This window comes from Crotalus tigris, unplaced genomic scaffold (genome assembly GCF_016545835.1).
Source record: "Crotalus tigris isolate CLP2741 ecotype Arizona unplaced genomic scaffold, ASM1654583v1 scf7180000018523.1292444, whole genome shotgun sequence".
In the NCBI taxonomy this organism is placed as follows: Eukaryota; Metazoa; Chordata; class Lepidosauria; order Squamata; family Viperidae; genus Crotalus; species Crotalus tigris.
This window is the reverse complement of record NW_024097056.1, coordinates 39716-54098: the sequence shown is the minus strand read 5'-3', so window position 1 is coordinate 54098 and position 14383 is coordinate 39716. Positions and strand designations below refer to the sequence as shown.

Sequence of the window (14383 nt, the reverse complement as noted above, 5' to 3'; positions counted from 1 at the left end):
CGGGCCTTGTGTTTTGACATGTCTGTCCTAGGTCCTAAGTCGCTTTTTTCAGACTAGCTGCAGACAACTCTTTCAAACTTCATTGTGATTTAAGGGGGAAAGGGGAAAGCTGATTCTTTTAACCACCATCCTTCTGCTTCTCAGAAGATTAATGTTCAGACTTCAACATCCAAATTTGCCCAGGGCAAGTCCTGAAAATAAAGCTCTTAAACAAACACAGGGCGGTTGGGTTTGTGTTAGCTCAACCTGCATAGCGTATCCACCCCTAAGGCAGAGGCGTTTCCTTATTAATTCATTCTACTAATCCCAAGTGGCTCAAACCACCAGACGGTTTTCAGACTGTTGTTTGGCATCTGCAGCTAAGCGTTCGTTATTTCCTATTTTTAGCATTGTAATATGCTATGTGTGGTTGCACCGAGACCTAACACAGTTTTGTCTCTCATTATTTCCAAATATTCTACTAGCAACCGATATTTTTTCGTAGAAACCTGCGCTGAATTCTAATCCTAAAAGTAGATTTTTAAATTTTTTTTAGCAATCCTCAGTGGCAAGAGCAAAAAAAAGCGTGAGCACAATCACATAAACCAGGGGTCTTCAAACTTGGCCACTTTAAGACTTGTGTTTTGACATGTCTGTCATGGCTGGTTGGGGAATTCTGGGAGTTGAAGTCCACAAGCCTTAAAGTGGCCAAGTTTGAGGACCCCAACATAAACCGTGCTAAATGGAGTAGGAAAGAATAGGAGGAGAGTTACTCCGCCTTTCAAAAGTATATACAGGTAGTCCTCCATTTATAACCTCAATGGGGAACAGAAGTTTCATTTCTAGGCAAGGTGATTATGTGAGTCACACCCCATTTTTACCACCCCTTTTGCCCCCGTTGTTATCGTTATGCCAATCCAGCTTTCTCCATTGACTTTGCTTGTTGTAAACTGGCTCCAAAGATTGCAAATAGCGATCAGGTGACCAAGGACTGTAAATATAGCTGGTCCTCGACGTATGACCAACAACGGAGCCCAAAATTTCCATTGTTAAAGGAGACATTGCTTAAGTGAGCTTTTGCCCCCTTTTACGATCTTTTCTCGCCACGGTTGTTAAGGGAAACATTGTAGTTGATGAGTTAGTAAACACGGTTGTTAAGTGAATCCGGCTTCCCCCATTGACTTGGCTGGTTGGAAGATCGCAAAAGGGGATCATGTGTGATCTTGGGACACAGCAAAGGTCATCAATACGAACCGGTAGCCAAGCATCCGAATTTTGATCACATGGTCACGGAGATGCTGCAAAGGTCGTAACCTTAAAAAACGGTCGTAAGTCACTTTTTTCAGCACCGTTGTAACTTTGAACAGTCACTAAATGAACTGTTATAAGTTGAGGACTATCTGCACATGGCCGGTTGCCCAGTGTCCAAATTCTGATCGCAGGAACTGACTGTCGGGATGCTACAATAGTTGTAGCAACTGAAGGATCAGTCGGGAACCACTTTTCTCAGTGCTGTTATAACCTCCAACGGTCACTAAACAAATGGCTGTTAGATGAGGACTCTCAATAATACAGTTGTTAAGTGAGTCACACGGGCTGTTAAGTAAATCTGGCTTCCTCACTGACTTTGCTTGTCAGAAGGTCGCAAAAGGGGATCACGTGACCACCGCGATGCTGCAACTGTCCTAAGTACATGTCAGTTGCCAAGCCTCTGAATTTTGATCACGTGAACACGGGCAGGCTGCAACGGTCGTAAGTGGGATAAATGGTCATAAGTCACTTTTTCGGTGCCGTTGTAACATTGAACGGTCACTAAATGAACTGTTGTAAGTTGAGGACTACCGGTACAATCATAAGGCAAATTTGAAAGTGCCAACTATTTATGAATTAAGTTTGTAAAGAAACGATGGAGGTGAAAGGACTTCAAATATGGACCAGATGGGTTAGCAGCTCCTATGTCAGGGGTAGGCAACCTTGGCTCCTTTATGATTCGTGGACTTCAACTCCCAGAATTCCTGAGCCAGTATGGCTCAGCTTGGAAACCTCTCCCTTTCCCCTCAGCATGGCTGGCTCAGGAATTCTGGGAGTTGAAGTCCACGAATAATAAAAGAACCAAGGTTCCCCATCCCTGTCCTATATCAGGGGTCTTCAACCTTGGCAAGACCCGTGGACTTCAACTCCCAGAATTCCTGAGCCAGCATGGCTCAGCTTGGAAACCTCTCCCTTTCCCCTCAGCATGGCTGGCTCAGGAATTCTGGGAGTTGAAGTCCACGAGTCATAAAAGACCCAAGGTTGCCTACCCGTGGCCTATGTCAATTGTTCCTGACTCTACATTTGGGTTCAGCACCTGGATCCTGCCCTGCTATCAAAATTAAATACAGGCCACCCACTTGGAAACAAACCAGTTAAATAAACATTAGATTATAAATTATACTAAATACTTTCAGATCGACTATGTATAAAGCTGGATACAGAACTATAATGGCAATGTACTTCCAAACCCATGTGTCTCAAATTCTGCAATTTTGGGATGTGTGGACTTCGACTCCCAGAATTCCCAGTCAGCCTGGGGATTTCTGGGAGTTAGTCCTCTCGTCTTAAAATTGTTGAGGCTGAGAAACACCCTTCTAAATGAGTAAGCTGCACTTCCCCCCTTATTTTCAAATATTCCGCCATTATCAAATGGGCTGAGTGTCTCCCATGGTTTAATTCAATAAAAGCCACACCGTCTTTTCATACATCCCAAAAATACTTCGTCTCCCATTACTTCTGGAATGCAAACATCTAAACCTGGGTTTAACTTGGCATCATTGCAGCTATTCAGCCCTGGAAAATTAATTTGGAAGGTGCAATAATAATAACATTGTCCCTCTCAGCCACTTAGCTATCTGCTTTTCCTTAGTGATGCTCACGGTTTATCGATAAGAAAAATCTTAATGGGAGAGCCCATATAAATTTATCTCCCTTCTCCAGCATAAAAATACCACATACCCAATGATAAAAGGGGAATCAACAAGGAGAACCGGTTTCATGTCGGAGAAACAATACAAGGCAAGTAGGTTTAATCTGTGCAACCTGGAGCCTATAATCCACTCTCAGTCTTGAAAGCTTCCTGAGAGATTTTGGATCACTCCCTCTTTCTCAACACAACATACCGCACACAACTCCTGTTCTGTGGGGAAACACAAGGCCCCTTGTGAACGAACTGAGTTAAAGGCAGGAATCACACTGGCTGAGTTCCTAACATGCAATCAACCATGTTTTTCGAGTGGAGAAACATGGTAAATTAAACTCAGAGTTATGGCTTAGTTCAGTGTCTGAACTCAGCCAGTACCTCTCATAAATTCACCGGCACCAAGATTTAAAGTTTCCTTTAAATCAGCCTTTATTGATGACTTTTAAACTCTCTAGACATTTCAGATAGCCCCAGCCAGTGTCATTTTCAAATAGGGAAAGAGAATTCAATATTTCTGCAAGATCCGTGGATGGTTAAGGGCTGATCCAACGAACTATTTCTTTGAAATCCACGTCACATCCATTCTCTTAAATTTTAGTTGCACTAGTATTGCGGAAGTATTTCTTTGGAAGTAAACAGAACAGATTAACAGAGTGGGAAGGGGCCTTGGAGATCTTCTAGTCCAACCTCCTGCTCAAGTAGGGGATCCTGTACCATTTCAGACAAATGGTTGTCCTGTCTCTTCTTAAAAATCTCCAGCGATGGAGCACCCACAACCCGTTCCACTGGTTTATTGTTCTCTCTCAGGAAATTTGTCCTTAGTTCTAGGTTGCTTCTGTCCTTGATTAGTTTCCGCCCGTTGCTTCTTTCCTGCCTTCAGGTGCTTTGGAGAATAGACTGACACTCCCCCCCCCCCCTTTGTGACAGCCCCTCAAATATTGGAACACTGCAAACGCAAGCCTAAGGTAGGATCAAATGACAAATAAACTCCATTTTAAATGACAATCGGAGCTTCAGAAGGATTGCCTTACCCAATTGCTCTTTTGTTTTCAGCGAAGTCTACAAGAAAAGGCCTCTTTTGTTTGTTCCTGTTGGCAATCAGAAAGACAGAAAAAAAAAAAAATGTCCAAAGGCCTTCTTCACACATCACAACGGCCTCCAACTTGCACTGGCAGTGGCCAAAATTCCCACTGCATTTCAACACCGGTGGAATCATACACAAACTGAACGATTCAGATCATAGTTCCTATATCAGATCTTCTCCTCAAATTCTATGTGTTGTTTTTTTTTTTTAAAAAAAACCCTTTTCTTATAAGAATGGAGTTTTGCAACTCATCATTCAAACACCTAGAAGGTGCCAAGATTCAATTCACAGTATCTCCGAGAAGCGCAAGACAGACATATGGACTTTCTCGATAAAATCATTCCTTATTCCTATCTGTAACAAAAAGGATTTCTGGATGAGAGGGCTTCAAAAGATGATTCAAAACAACAATATCCGTGGCAAGGCTTTCTTAACTCTTATTTTCTATCGTTTATTTTCTTTGTCTTTACTCCTTTATATAGCCTCTGTTTATTTATACCCCACATTTATTATTTTTACAAATAACTCAAGGCAGAGAACATACCCAACACACATCCTCCTCATATTTTCCCCACAACCCTATGAGGTGAGTTGATCTAAAAGAGAGGCAGTGACTGGCCCAAGGTCACCTAGCCAGCTTTCATGACCAAGGCAGGACTAGAACTCAGAGTCTTCTGGTGATTGGCTGAAAATCGTCCAGCTGGCTTTCATGCCTAAGGCGGGACTAGAACTCACCATCTCCTGATGATTGGCCCAAAGTCACCCAGATGGCTCTCATGCCTAAAGCAGAACTAGCACTCACCATATCCTGGTGTTTGGACCAAAGTCACCCAGATGGCTTTCATGCCTAAGGCGGGACTAGAACTCACTGTCTCCTGGTGATTGGCTGAAAATCGTCCAGGTGGCTTTCATGCCTAAGGTGGGACTAGAACTCACTGTCTCCTGGTGATTGGCCCAAAGTCGTCCAGTTGGCTTTCATGCCTAAGGTGGGACTAGAACTCACCATCTCCTGGTGATTGGCCCAAAATCACCCAGCTGGCTTTCATGGATAAGGGGGGATTTGAACTCACAGTATCTTGCTTTCTAGTCCAGTACCTTAACCACTAGACCAGTGGTTCTCAACCTGTGGGTCGGGACCCCATTTGGGGTCGAACGACCATTTCACGTGGGTCACCAAACAAGGCTGTCCGCCATTTTTTCCCCCCTTTTCTTTGGCCACGCCCCTGGCACCCGGTGATGTATAAGTGGTTCGGGATCACCACAACATGGGGAACTGTATTATGGGGTCGCGGCATTAGAAAGGTTGAGAACCACTGCACTAGACCAAATTGGCTCATTAAAACTTTGATTGTCTTGTTTCAACCCTGAGCTATAAATACTTTCTTTTATTGTCTTGTTTATTTACAGAAGTCTTATTGTGAAGAAATATAATTATTCCCAATCTCTAGCCAATCTCGAAATGCATTCAGACAACCACAATTAAACGATTTTTGTTTTCAATGGTTTGCTTCATTTATGCCAATCCTTATTTCCAAAGATACGTAAAATTTCTACTCAGTCAACAAACCCAAACAAGTTTCCTAAATAATGCCGGCTGACTCTCCATCTGACTGATGAATATTGCATTTGAAATAATTATCCTGTTTCTTTTAAAGCGTCAGTTAGCTAAGGGTCTTTGTGGATACACTTTCAAATTAAAACATTTCTCACTCTTTTGAAAAAAAAAAAGGCAAGGAAAACAACATTGTTCCAAGTGCAAAATAAAAATGTTTACAAAACTACTTCCTATACGCACGTTCTCTTTAAACAATGTCCTAACCACAGCAGATAAATTCCTTGCAATTATAAGGCTCAATATAAAAATACAGGTAGTCCTCAACTTACGAACATAACTGAGTCCAAAATTTCCATTGCTAAACAAGACAGTTATTAAGTGAATCTTGCCCCATTTTACAGCTTTTCTTGCCACTGTTGTTAAGTGAATCCCTGCAGTTGTTAAGTTAGTCACATGGTTGTTAAGTGAATCTGGCTTCCCCATTAACTGTGCTTATCGGAAGGTCGCAAAAGAGGATCATGTGACCCCAGGACACTGCAACCATCATTAGTACATGCCAGTTGCCGAGCCTCTGAATTTTGATCATGTGACCACAGGGAGCCTGCAACAATCTTGTGAATACCAGTTATAAATCCCTTTTTTCAATGTCAGTGTAACTTTGAATGGTCGGGAGGCTAACAGTTGTAAATAAAAGACTACTTGTAAAAACAGTTCGGAATTAATGTGAAATAAAAAGTTACAAGTCCACATATTTTCACGTGGCTGAGGTTGACAAAGGATGGATGGATGGAAAGAGACACAAGAGAGGGAGAAACTATACATAGATATGGATAGGCAGGCAGACAGCTGAGATAGATAGATAGATAGATAGATAGATAGATAGATAGATAGATAGATAGATAGATAGATAGATAGATAGATGATAGATAGAGGAGAGATGATAATAGACAGATAGGCAGACAGAAATGATAAAGGTAGAGATATAGAGAGATAGATAATGATAAAGATATAGATAGATAGATAGATAGATAGATAATAGATAGATAGGCAGATAAAGGTAGAGATGATAGAAATAAAGATAGAGACAGATAGACTGATGGATAGATAGACAGACAGATAGAAAGATCCAACTTGGAGATAGATAAGAGAATCACTCAGCCTTTGCTTCAGTGTCTATAGATGTCTCATGCCAGACACTTTTAAATGCAAAACCTGACTTATTTTGCAAGCCAGGCTCCCTTTACCATTTCCAAGACGGGATTCCTAAAATGATCCACCACCTAAGTGAGTAGACAATTCCTATCACGGCTGCATATTATTGGGCAACCAAACGCTGCTCTCTGGAACTTTTCCTATCAGTAGAAAATACTGGCGGGTCCTAGTGAAGAGGAAGGGATTTTTTTTAATCAGAGTTCGTTTAAATCTTTGACTATCGTGGCCAATTCAAAGCAAGCTTCCTGCAATCAGTAAAGCTCACACACACCCCAAAAGAGGATGTGGGATAAGGCAAGCATGATAGTTCAGAGTCAGATAATGTTGTGGTTGATTCTGAAAATGATGGGAATCCAGACCCCATGCTAGTTCATGATTTGGTCACCACGATGTAAAAAAAGATGTTGAGACTCTAGAAAGAGTGCAGAGAAGAGCAACAAAGAGGATCAGGGGACTGGAGGCTAAAACATATAAGGAACGGTTGCTGGAAATGGGTATGTCTAGTTTAATGAAGAGAAGGACGAGGGGGGACATGATAGCAGTCTTCCAGTATCTCAGGGGCTGCCACAAAGAAGAGGGAGTCAAGCTATTCTCCAAGGCGCCTGAAGGCAGGACAAGAAGCAACGGATGGAAACTAACCAAAGAGAGAAGCAACCTAGAACTAAGAAGAAACTTCCTGACAGTGAGAACAATTAACCAGTGGAACAACCTGCCTCCAGAAGCGGTGAATGCGCCAACACTGGAAGTTTTTAAGAAGAGACTGGACAGCCATTTGTCTGAAATGGCATAGGGTTTCCTGCCTGAGCAGGGGGTTGGACTAGAACAGAGGTCCCCAACCTTTTGGGCACCAGTTCTGCGGAGAGAGATTTTTCCGCAGACCGGAGGGTGCGTGGTTTTGTGTGCTGCCTGCATCTCTCGTGGATGGGGCTTTGCTTGTTTGTGTGGACCGGTTGCTGGCATGCCACGGCCCACTACTGATCCACGGACCGTGGGGGGGAGTTGGGGACCCCTGGACTAGAAGACCCCCCCCCAAGGTCCCTTCCATCTCTGTTATTCTATTCTATATGATTCACATCAAGGTCAGACCTCAAGTGACCTCAAGGTCCAGGTAATTAGAGGTAAGGCTTGTGAACCCAGCCACTTATTAACTCCTAAGCCTGGAAATAACCCACTCTCAGAGTCACCCCCCCCACCCCCAACCAGAAAGTCTCCTCTGCAAATCCCTAGAGAGGCCAAGCAACCGCCACCAACGATTCTCCTACACATCTCTGCCAGCTTGCCGGTGAAACGGAAAGTGACTTGGCACAATCGCTCGCGCTCTCTCTCTCTCTGCCATTCATTTCTTTCTATATATAGTCTTGGATTTCAGCAACAGCCATGTTAGCAGCTGGGGACCGCTTTCCAACAACTGGCCGCGGGAAGAAGTTCATCACCACTACCACCCACGCCCGGCCCGGTTCTCCTAACCCAGTATTTCTCAACCTTGACCATTTTAAGGCATGTGGACTTCAACTCCCAGAATTCCACAGCCAGCAATGCTGGCTGTGGAATTCTGGGAGTTGAAGTCAACATGCCTTAAAATGGTCAAGGTTGAGAAACACTGTCCTAACCGGAGGCGAATCCGGATCGGGATCCGGACGCGCGGAGAGTAGGCCAGGCACCGCGCCTTGCCCTTTCGCTGGCCCGGGGAGGAAGGCCCGTCTGCTCTTCGCTTGGAGCCCAGAAAGAACCCCTCCTGGCCAGGCACCCACCCTTTGCCCCAGCCACCCAAGCCCCCGAAGCTTTCCGGCGCCGGGCGCATCCTTCCCAGCGACACCAAAAGGCAGAAGCAAGAAGGGCGCACGGGGCACCCCGGTTGCGCTTCGCTCTGGACAGCGTCCTTCTCCTTCTCCTCCTTCCTTCTCTTCCTCCTCCTCTTCCTCCTTCTTCTCCTTCTCTCTGGACAGACCCCCCCCCACCCCCATCCAGAGCTGGCCCGGCCTCAACTCGTGCCTGGAACCGGGCTCAGCGCTGCTGTGTGCGCCCCGTTGGAGACACGGCTTGGGTACCCCGGGAGCGCGCCTCCTCCTCCTCCTCCTCCTGCTCTCCTTTTGCCCTTGCCCGGGCGGCGAGTTGGCTGGGCAGCCCCCTTCGCGCTCACCTCCACGCGCCTGGCCGGCTGGCTGCGCTCCCCGCCTGCAAGCCGGCCGCTTTCCTCGCCTGCACCGCTGGCTCGCCCTGCGCCGGGAAGGGAGGATGGAGCGCAAGCAGCAGCGGCGACGGCGGCGGGCTGTTTACTAGCCGGCTCTCGCGAGAGGAAGGAGCTTCGGCCCCCAAAGGGGGGGGGGAGTTGAGAAGGTGGGCCTGCCGCCGCCGCCGCCGATTGGCTTCCCGCCGTCGCCGGAGGCTGAGCCACGCGAGCTGCGGCAGTGCCGCGGCGGGGAGATGCCGGTTGCGGGGCCGGAGCTTGGAAGAGGAAGGAGAAGTGATCCCCGCGCACTGTTGCCCCTCCTCACTTTGGAGAGAGAGAGAGAGATAGGGAGGGAGAGAGAAGAAAAGAGAGGAGAGAAAGAACGGGAAAGAAAAGCGAAAGAACGAGAGAGAAAAGGGAATAGAAAGAAAAAGGAGAGGGAGAGAACGGGGAGAAAAAGAAAGCCGGGAAAGAAAGGAAGCGTGAGAAAAAGAAGAAGAGAGAAAAAGACAGAGAAAAAGAAAGAACGAGAGAAAGAGAAAGGAAGCGAGAAAGAAGAAAAAGAAAGAAAGAAAAGCTTTGCATTGAGACTTGTGGTCCCCCTAAGACAAAGAATGGGGGGCAGAGAGATCGATTGGGTCTTCTTGGCATCTTTGCGTAAAAGCGCTTTGGCGCCTCAGTTCGGGAGCCAAACGGCGTTTAGATTGAGTTTGGATTCCCCTCCCGCGTTTCTCCTCCTGCGAACCGACCCCCTTTGGGAAAGACGCCCTAGAGCTGGCAAACGAGAAGCGGGGATGAAGTGAAAATCCGGGTTGGCAAGAATCAGAAAGCCAAGCAGAGTAGAAGGAGTGAATGGCGTTTGGGGAGAACCCCTCTGAATTCAGTTTCTTCGAGAGAAGCAACCTGGAATTAAGGAGAAACTTCCTAATAGATAGTGAGGACAATGAACCAGTGGAACAACCTGCCTCCAGAAGTTGTGAGTGCTTCACTGGAGGCTTTGAAGAAGAGACTGGACCACCATTGGTCTGAGATGATAGGGCAGTGATGGCAAACCTTTTAGAGACCGAGTGCCCAAACTGCGCCGAGGTGGCAGTTAGAGTGCAGTACTGCAGGCCACTTTAGCTAACTGTGTTCAGCAGGTCAGCGGTTCAAATCTCACTGGCTCAAGGTTGACTCAGCCTTCCATCCTTCCAGGGTAGGTAAAATGAGGACCCAGATTGTTGGGGGCAATGTAAATATATATATATACATTGCTTACTGGTGTACACCGCTTAGAGAGTGCTTGCACTTAAAGCGGTATATAAGTTTCATAAATAAATAAACTGCAACCCAAAACCCACTTATGCATCGTAGAGTGCCGGGTGGGTGTGGCCCATTGGGTGGGCGTGGCTGCGGTGGTAACGGCAGATTGGGTGGGACTAAAAAGTTCAATCAATCAATTCCAACTTTGCGAGATCTTTTTTTTCCCTGCAAGTTGAAATTGACTAATTGAACCTTTTTTTTTTTGTTTTGCGCACGGCGGCGGAGGCCTAAAGCGAAAAGGTTTTATAAAACCCAGCTGAAGGCCTAGGACTGGGGCGATGGCACGCGTGCCCACAAAGAGGGCTCTGAGTGCCGCCTCTGGCACCCGTGCCATAAGTTCGCCACCATTGTGATAGGGTCTCCTGCTTGGGCAGGGGGTTGAAGTAGATTTAGAAGATCTCCAAGGTCCCTTCCAGCTCTATTCTGATTGGTTGGTTCTTGTCTCGCTCCTCGCATCCCTTTCATTTCCCTTTCACCCACCCTCCTTCCCTCGCTTTCCTTTTTCCCATCGTCCTTTGCCTCTTGCAGACCTTGCAACTGGCAGCATAACTCCAGGCATTTGCCTGCTGGTAGCTATCAGGCCAGACTCAACGCTGTGTCCCGAAGGTGCAAATTGGTGACTCATTGAATAAACTTGGTGACTTTTAGCACGGTTTATTTTGAATTCGTGGCTTGTTTTAAAATCTTCATTCATGGCGCAAGAACGAATGACTAGGTCACTAGGAGATTCTCCATCATACAGGTAAGGGTTGTCCCAAAGGTGCTTTTTTTTCCCCCCCAAAAGGCAATTGGACTTTGTGTGTTTTTTTTCCTTTGAAAATGTTTCATTTCTCATCCAAAAAGTGAGAATGAGAAGCAAAATGTTTTCAGAGGAAAAAAAAAACCAAGAAAGTCCAATTGCCTTTGGGGGGAAAAAAGCATCTTTGGGACAACTCTGACCTGGATGACTGAGAATCTCCATATAGACATTCATTCCTACACCACAAATGAAAATTTTAAAACATGCTTAACCCATGAATTCAAAACGAACTGGGCTTAACAGTGACCCTGTCTATTCAGAAGGTCTTCAATTTGCCCAAAGTTCAACCAACTTTTTCTAGACCAGGGTTTTTCAACCTTTTCACCCATTGTACCACTTTTAGGATGTGGCAACATCCGAGGACCACCAGTCGCCTAGCAAGGTGTCAAAAACTAGATGACCAAAAAAAGGAAAAAAGTGATAAAGTACAGGTAGTCCTCGACTTACAACAGTTTGCTTAGTGACTGTTTGAAGTTACAATGGCACTGAAAAAAGTGCCCCCCAAGCCACAACTGAGCAAGACGCCTGCCCGCCCGGTGGTACTCTTCCTCCTGTCCGAGGTTTTCATTGTTGTGAGCATTTCTGTTGAGGATTGGCAACAGGGGTAGGGGGGTGTTTGGTTTTTATTCCCCCCATCTGCTGGGTGGTTGCAGCAGGCTGTGGTCACTTCACATGACCCTGGGACACTGTGATCGTAATAAATATGAATCAGTTGCCAAGCATCTGAATGTAAATCACAAGACCCTGGAGATGCTGCAACATTCCAGCTGATTGGTGCTTCTTCTGGACTCAGCAGAAGCACCAGGATCAGCGCCGAGCTACAGCTGGAGCCTGGTGCTGATCCTGGCGCTTCCACTGAGCCCTGACAGCCCTGAAGAAGCACCAATCAGCTAGAAAGTGGCACTGATCCTAGCGCTTCCGCTGAGCCCTGACAGCCCTGCAGCTCCAGCCATCTCTCGCTCAAGCTTGTGCGGTGCTGCCACCAGTTCAGCTCATTCCCCTCCCCCGCTATTTTTCTAGGATGGCCGTGTACCACCTGCCAGGTGCCAATGTACCATAGGTGGTACCTGTACCACTGGTTGAAAAGCCCTGTTCTAGACAATCTTCTCTGAATTGCATTCATTCAGAAAGTTGAAACTTTCCCCCTCAAGTCATCCCTCTTTTCCCCAATGCTCCTCTTCTATTTTCCAGTCCTGTGATGGTCAAAGAAACAGAAATGAGGTTTTTAGGGAAAAAACATTCTGAATTAATTTCTACTTTTAATTATACAGCTTGGATGGCACCAGCTTGTACCTTAAGGCAAGTTATTTTAGTTGGTTTATTCATCATTAACCTGACAAGTTCAGCTCCATTCAGTGGTGTCCACCAATAAACTGTGATGTCAAAATTATGACGCACAATGATTTGGTCACAAGAAGTAATTAGTGATGTCCTTGCATTATGATGCCTGATGCCATTATTTATTCCCAGCACTTGTATTATTATTTCACCATATACGTGTCATCATTTTGATGCCTCCCCGTGGATATCCATGGTTCCACCCAATTATGGTGTCACAAATACACATCCTGTCGCGGTTTCATTCATTTCATTCCATACTGTTGACACTTACAGATTTTATACACCAAGTCCCAATCGGCCTATGTGCTGCGGCTATCAGCAGAGCCTATAAGCACCAGTCCCAGTTCACCATTGTGTGTTTGGTCACCAAGAATCTTCCAGAACATTTTTTTTTAATAATTTAGAGAAGGTGTAATCTAGATTACTGGCCTAGGTGATACTTGTATCACATGTCAGTGATTTTCTGCCAGTGATAAAGTCCTATTTCTTTCTGTATTTCTGTATTTCTTTATTTATTCAATTTCTATAGTTACCCATCTCAAGCAAGTTTATTTATTTATTTATTTATTTATTCACTCACTCATTTATTCATTCATTCAATTTCTATAGTTACCCATCTCGAGCAAGTTTATTTCTGTATTCATTCATTCATTCATTCATTCATTCTCTTTTATTCATTCATTCATTCATTCATTCAATTTCTATAGTTATCCATCTCAAGCAAGTTTATTTCTGTATTCATTCATTCATTTAATTTCTATAGTTACCCATCTTGAGGAAGTTTATGTCTGTATTTCTGTATTTATTTATTCATTCATTCATTCATTTAATTTCTATAGTTACCCATCTTGAGGAAGTTTATGTCTGTATTCATTCATTCTTTCTTTCTTTCATTCATTCATTCTCTTTCATTCATTCATTCATTCATTCATTCAATTTCTATAGTTATCCATCTCGAGCAAGTTTATTTCTGTATTTATTTCTGTATTTATTTATTTATTCACTTATTTATTTACTTATTCATTCATTCATTTAATTTCTATAGTTACCCATCTCAAGTTTATTTCCGTATTTCTATATTTCTGTACTCATTCATTCATTCATTCAATTTCTATAGTTACCCCTGTCAAGCAAGTACAAGTAATCCTTGACTTACAGTTGAGCCTGAAATTTCTGTTTGCTAAGGGAAACATTTGTTAAGTGAGTCTGGGCCCATTTTACAGTTTTTCTTGCCACAGTGGTTAAGGGAAGAAACTGCAGTGGTTAAGATAGTCACATGCTTGCTAAGTGAATCGGGCTTCCCCCCATTGACTGTGCTTGTCAGGAGGTCACAAAAGGGGATCATGTGATCCCGGGACGCTGCGAGCGTCATAAACACGAGCCAGTGGCCAAGCGTCTGGATTTTGATCACGTGACTTTTGGGGTGCTGCAACAATTGTAAGTGTGAAAAACGGTCATAAGTCCCTTTTTTTCAGTGCCGTTGTGACTTTGAACGGTCACTAAATGAACTGTTGTAAGTCTAGATCAGGGGTGTCAAACTCAATTTCATTGAGAGCCGCATCAGCATTGCGGTTGCCCTCGGGGGGCCAGGTGGGTGTGGCCTACAGGGTGGGTGTGGATGGAGTGGGTGTGGCCTACAGGGTGGGTGTGGTCAGCTCTACATTGTTCGCGTCAAGGGTGCCTGTGGGGGCCTGGGCAGGAGTGGGACAGATCTAAGGGTCTCTGGCAGAAGGGGGGGGGGACCGGGGCAAGCGCCAAGGTATGGTCCATTTCTTCATTCCTCACAAAGGGGGACACCTCCCCAGCATGCACCCAGGGGGGTGGGCTGACACGGCAGGGGCTGGTTCCTCGCTGTTTCCAGACGGCCTTGTGGAGCTAAGACCGAATGCGTTTCAGCATAGATGGCCACCACAAAATTGTACATTGGCTCCCGGCCGGCCTGGGCCAGGGCCAAGGTAGCAGGGGCCGTTCCCTCACTGTTTCCA

General features: G+C 45.3%; 1 protein-coding gene across 1 annotated transcript in view; it reads right to left on the bottom strand.

Moving 5' to 3' along the window:
* The window catches only part of STK38L (serine/threonine kinase 38 like), a 46773-nt gene extending 37522 nt beyond the window's left edge, over positions 1-9251 (bottom strand). Inside the window, exon 1 of the mRNA XM_039353416.1 lies at positions 8927-9251. The gene's annotated coding sequence lies outside the window, so the exon portion shown is untranslated. The remainder of the gene's footprint in view (positions 1-8926) is intronic.
* Between the last annotated feature and the right edge of the window lie 5132 nt (positions 9252-14383).